This window comes from Sceloporus undulatus, chromosome 1, assembly GCF_019175285.1.
Source record: "Sceloporus undulatus isolate JIND9_A2432 ecotype Alabama chromosome 1, SceUnd_v1.1, whole genome shotgun sequence".
Lineage (NCBI taxonomy): Eukaryota > Metazoa > Chordata > Lepidosauria > Squamata > Phrynosomatidae > Sceloporus > Sceloporus undulatus.
In genome coordinates this window covers 338,960,834-338,967,176 of record NC_056522.1, presented here as the reverse complement: position 1 = coordinate 338,967,176, position 6,343 = coordinate 338,960,834, and the positions used below count along the sequence as shown (strand labels likewise).

Below are 6,343 nucleotides of genomic sequence, written 5' to 3'. Positions count from 1 at the left end.
GAGCCTGCCTGCAAAAGATATCCTATCATAACATCTTTACTAAGGACTGAAACAACATGCAGACATCTAACTAAAATGTCCCCCCCTCTTCTGTTTGGTTTGTAACATCTTGTCTGATGAAGAAGCCCATGGAGCTTTGAAAGCTTGCAACAAGTATATTGTGCATTTCGGTTGGCCAGTAAAGGTATCACTGATGGATTTTTCTTTAAAATGTCACAGTTTCTCTTTCTTTCTCTCACTTTGCCCCCTTGTGCATAGTTTACTTCATTTACTTCCAGCTGTGTTCAAAGTCCAAAAGTACAGTAGTTTGCATTCAGTTAACTCAGCAAGGGGAGAGTTGCCCTTTTCAGCTGGGGAATACAGAAACAAACTGCTGCAGCCTCTCTCAACTGGTGTCTTCCACCTCATTCATAATTTTTGCCTTCCTGACCACACTCTGATATGTCCCAGTTTTCATCTGTGTGAAGAACTGTCATCCAGGGCTCCAGATTCTGCCCTTGATCTCAAGAATCAGCTGAGAAAGACAGAATAGAAACTCTCCTGTCTGGGGTGTCACAACCCACTGTTGCTTTTGCCACTTACAGCACAAGCCTAAGTGAAGACTGGCTATCAATGAGGTATGCTGAGATTTCAGATAGGAAAAAGGAGGGATAAAGAAATCAAAGAGAATATAAAATCCTTGAGTCTAGAAAATGCAAATTGAGAACCACTTCAGAAAATATTTTGAACACTGCTTCAATGAATCCTTGAGAGGAGTTGTGGGGGAGCCACAAAAATGCCTCTGCATATTTGCAAATTTGTTAACCTGGCACAGTGGTGGTATTACTAAGTGGGCATGGGAACAGTGTTATGACTGAACAAAGAACAGTCTGAACTGTTCAAAAACTACCACAAGCTCTTGCCAGCCCTCTTGCTTTGCTTGCGCATTCTCAGTATCACATATCTCAGGAGAAAGAGTTTTCATTTCTTATGCCTCCCCTCCCCAGTTTCCCCTCTCATTTGTATTCACATGTTTACATATTGAGCTTTGTGCCAGCCTTCACAATGTGTGGTCCAGGCCATAGTTAATGTAAATGTATATGTTTAGACAACACTACTCCTAAAGCATTGGGCCATTAGACACCCACAGGTCTGGACTTTGCCTCTGTCCCGTCTTGTGTCTCAGAGGTGTCCTGTTTAAGTGAAAGCAGAATGAATATTAAATTAAACAAACATCGGCTTGTAAACTGGTTGTTGCTGGCCTGCTTTCCACACTCTTTGTCCTGACAGCAGACCTTCATTGGCAGATGTCTGGTTTTCTGGCTCGGTCATTTCCAATGCTGGGTTTGCATTTGAGGATTTGTGATAGATCTTATAGAATTGGTGGAAGTGGCCTGAAGAGCAGTGAGTATCAGTGAAAATACCCAGTGAACATCATTTATAAATGTCTTATTGTTTCAGTAGGGGTCATTTAAAGAACAGTAAGGGTTTTAGGGCATGTCTGATGAGAAAGTATGGAGTGATTCCAAAGAGTTTTCCTTGCTGCCTTGTTGACTCTGGCAGTGGCTCCTCTTTAAAAGATACCCATTTCCACGGTTTCTCAATCTTCTTTATTTCTTATTTTGTGAATTTTTCCATTGCTGGGTGTAAGATTTCCTGGAGCCTGTGGTGCAACCATATTGGGAATACTGTGGATACCCTTCTTAATCACCCCATCTCTAAAAGGCCACTGAAAGGCAGGAAAATGTATTTAAAACAAGTATAATTCCAGCACTTCTATAAAGAAAGGCTGCATGTGATTTTTCTTTAAAACAAAAACAAAACAGAATGGGATAGAAAGTTATAAAATTATTAATGGCATGGAACAGATAAATCAAAATATTTTTCCTACATTTTGGTATAATGCACACTGTATTTATACTGTATAGTAAAACTGATTGTCAGTACCACCATGCCACCAGAAGTCCAGCAGTAAGTTTTAGATGAACAGAATAAAGTACAGTACTTCTTCTAAGCTTTGGGAACAGTGGTGGTGGCAACCCTGAGGTGAACCTATCACAGGGTTTTTTGGCAAGTTTCTTCAGCCATCCTCTGCTGAATGCTAATGCTTTTTAAAAAAGTATTATGACAGGCTTTTAGAAGTAAAGGCTTTTTTTTTTTAAAAAAAGAGGATGCTGTATTGTTTTTATGTTGACTTTTGCATGTTTTAAGCTATCTTGCACTTGTGAGATATAAAGTTAATAATCATCATCTTAATGAGGTCCCTCATGGGCTGAAACCTACATTCAATTAGGTTTGGAACTGATATGAGAGCTGAATCTGTGTACCAGTGTTTTGGATGTTGGCTCAGCTTTCAGTTTTGCTGCTTCCTCCATGCCCCTTAAAATAAAACAAGTCCTGCTTGTACATTTACCTATTCATACATGATCTTTGTAAATCAAACCTCTTTCATAGTGGAAAATGGCAGCAAAGACTCTCAACGGGGTAGGCCTAAAGACATCAGGCATTCCAGCATCAATCCATCAGCATCAAGTATAGTTGGCCTCTTGCAGAATTACTCCTACCACCCTGTTCCACCCCATTCCAGTTCAACCCTGGACAGAAATGGAATGTTTGCAACAATCACAATTAAGGGTACTGCCAAATTGGCCCCAATGTCCTAAAAATGTCATGTTTCTTTTCTGTGTTGGCATCATTCAGATTCTACCACTGTTGCCAAATTTTGATCACTATGGCTTAAAACAATAGGCGGAAGTATGTAATAAAAATATTGCATTAAACCATGACTTGGCCATCACAGTTCTATTTTGAAAACTAATCAAATATACAGAGCTGTGTATTTTTTTTTACAGTTTTAAAACTACAACTCCCAGAATCCTGGAAATCCTTAGCATGTTGACTGAAGGATTTGGGGAGTAGGCCAACAAAGTAACATTTCTCCGCCTTGCTAATATATTTTTGCGTTTTTCTATCACACAAATAACTGGTTTATTTCTTATGGTAAAAATGCCACGTACATACTGAGATGAGATCATTTTCCAGGAAGTCTTTTTGACCAACAGATTTTGATGGTGAAGGATACGAATCTCAATATCCTGAGCAAAGCAGTCCAATCATATTCTTTCACTACAGTATAATTTTGCTCACTTTTCTTCCAAGATGATGGCATGCAGTAAACTCCAGAACCGGTGTCTCCGGAGAGACCTCTTTGTTCTGGCATGTCATCCTGAAATGTGTTGATTATTCTGGAAAACTTGAAAGCTTTCCCAATATTTTGTGACATTTTGGTAGGTTCTAAAATTGGTATTGCCCAACTGTGGGCTTTGGAACAGAAAAAAAAATGTGAGTCATTCAGAGGAGCAAATAAAATATTAAAACCAAAAGGCACATGGCCTTTACGAAACAATTAAAATCAGAACCTTCCCAGAATTGCAACAAGAGAGAACCTGTAAATATGCTCCAAACAGAAGCCCCACCCATCATCATTAATGCCTGAATAGCATCAAGTGCTACAGCCTTTGATCCACAAGCTTAACATTCATCAGTTCAACCTGAATACAGAGAAATGTCCCCTCTTGGCCGGAGCCCCCCTTGCAGCAGCCAGATCCCCAGTCCATGGAATGCATCCCATCTGCAATTTATTAAGGGATGTGCTCAGAGAGCGCGAGAGAGAAGCATATGTGAGTCCTGAACCTTTTCTTAAGAAGAAACGGGGCTAATTAGTCTAAGGAAGATGGCGCCAGGAGTCACATCTGGCAGCCAACTGCCAAACATGCTTGAATCCTAGGGTACTGTAATTTTAGAATGCTTGATATTAAAGGGATTATGTTGTCCCCAAAAGAGGAGGAGGTGATGGATAATGATTTATGACTAATCCTCACTTTTTAAAAAGGAAGATCTTGAATCAGCTTTGCCTACCAAGCCAGCTTCTTCCTTCAGGTTAAGAAAGCAGGGGATGGGGGGAGCAAGAGTGACTTGAACAACGGAGGCTCTTACTCTCATAATGGAAATGAAGGAACTGATGGCGCATCTGTCCAGAATGAACAGGTGCACTCTCAAACTATCAAAATGACTCTTTTCAGTCTAAATATGCAAGGGTTTGTTCCCACAGAGGCAAAATAACAGAAATCCACGTCCCCCATGTATAGCTTTAATCTGCAGAACATCAAGACATGTCTTCATAGTTAGCTACCTTTTGACTTCTGAAGTACTTCCAGGTGAGGCATTTGTCCTGCAGTCATCTTGCCTCAAGCATGGAGTCTGATGGAGGGTGGTGGTGCAAAAGTCATCATCTTCCATTTTTAATCTTCCTCTTTTCACACACACAAAAAAAATCACACAGGAGGAAAAGATGCAAAAGATGCTCGATGGATAATTGACCCTTGGATTTGGAAATCATATCTTTTGGCTCTTTTAAGCAGTTTCTGAACAAGAATTTGTCTTTGAAGATTTCATAGGGGCAGTTGATCTTGCAACAGACATCTCAGCTGATGCCAAACACAGTTGTCCAAGTTCCCAGCATCAAATGGTCAGGCTGTATAACACTGTCATCACAGATAATTTGTTTAATTTAGCGATGTTGGCTTCTTTCTCTCTAGATCTCCATAGTTAATCTTTTTTGGATGAAGTCTTGAACTTACAGTATGATTGGCTTTGAAATGTTCAACCTTTGCTCCCTGTGTGAGTTCCAGACAAATGAGATATTCTCTGTTTATCCACCAAGCTCCCACTGAATAGTTTGTTAAAGTCCAACTTGCATTATAATCTCTCACAAACATTGCACTTCTTTGTTTTTCAGTTTCACCCCCCAAGAACGGATAAATATGGGATGAGATTGTAGAGCTTATGTGAGTACAGTACAGTATATGCAGCCCTAAGCTGGAAATTAGCTTGTCCCAGGGGTGCCTTTTAAGGTTTGGATGCCAAGAGAGATTTCAGAATGGCTTGTGCACAATCCAAAAAAATTCTATTTTTAGATACATACAGCATTAAATTGAAGAAGAAAGAAGAAGAAAGAAAAAAAATCCCAAAGTACATCTCAAGACAAGCTGCTGTGGCTATTTTTTCTATTGGGTCAATAACTAGTGGTATGTGTCTTCCTCACATGTGGTCTAACCATCGGTGATAGTGGTATTAAAATGTTACTTTTTCCTTCTGAACTGTGCTCCATGTGTGCTTCAAAGATGTAAGTATTATGTAATAAGCAGTGGAATGTAAGAAGCATATTGGCAAACTGGACCATATCCATGAGAATGACAACGAGAATGAGGAGTCTGTTGACCAAATCCTAGCAGGAAAAGGTGAAGGAGCTCAGTGTGGAGAATAGATAACTTAGAAGCAATATGACAGTCAACTTTAAATACAATATATGAAGGGCTGTCACATAGATGATAGGGCAAATTTATTTTCTAAAAACCTTCTGATGATATGAACTGCAGAGCAGTGGAACAGTCTGCTTTTGAAGGTGATGGGCCTCAGCAGGTGGGTTGCATTTCTCACTACACTAAGGGAAATGTAAACTACTGAAGCTTGTCCTAGTTTGTGTGTTCTATCTCATCCATAACTTTTGCCATTTTTACCACCTCCCTAGGCTCTGTAACAAGTGTAGTGTCAAGTTCTGAGCAAATGCAAACAACTCTTTTTCCTTGAAGCACCTGGCAAAATTTTCACAGCAGGTAATAGTGGGTTGTATACCTGAGCTCTCTGGGCCTGTACCCAAAAGACTTCTCACCACTTGGAAAGTCTTACTGGGTGGGAAGTGCAATCCTGGAGATATAATATGAATTTTTGGCTCACCTCTCTGCTGCATAGTGGGTATAACACAGTCTTTGCTGATTTCTGATTGCATTCACTCTGAGAGCTACACCACCTGAAGTCTAGCTGTGGAATTTATCAGACAAGGGAAATTGGAAGTATAATCCAATGGCAATCCGAACACAATCATGGGGTTTCACGTTATTGCATGAGAGGTGATTGCATGCAATTTCAGGCAATGGCAAGCTATTTTCGGGCAGTGGGAAGTCAGTTCAAATGCAATTCGAATTCACGTAAATTCGCTGAACTAGTGAATTCACATAAATGCGTTCTGGCCCCACTTTCTTTTCATTTGAAATTAAGAGAAATTCCTCCCGTGTGATAAACTCCTGTGTTCCAGCCTGTTTCATTGCCCACAGATCTTCTGTAAACCAAGGTGAATTATGGACTCCACAACACTGGATTGGTTGCTTAGGAGCTATTGTATCGATCCTTGCCATCTCCATTCCATAGTGAAACCAAGACCTTAATAGAATCACCAGCCCTGTCGATGCAAAAATCCCTCAGAAGATTCAGAAATTCTACAGATTCCATGCCTTTCTGGGCACAG

At 40.2% G+C, this 6,343-nt stretch overlaps 1 protein-coding gene across 1 annotated transcript in view; it reads left to right on the top strand.

Annotated features, from left to right (window-relative positions):
- The first annotated feature begins 366 nt into the window (after window positions 1-366).
- Window positions 367-6,343, top strand: part of LTBP2 (latent transforming growth factor beta binding protein 2) — a 229,350-nt gene continuing 223,373 nt past the window's right edge. Inside the window, exons 1-2 of the mRNA XM_042444931.1 lie at window positions 367-617; window positions 4,778-5,066. The gene's annotated coding sequence lies outside the window, so the exon portion shown is untranslated. The remainder of the gene's footprint in view (window positions 618-4,777; window positions 5,067-6,343) is intronic.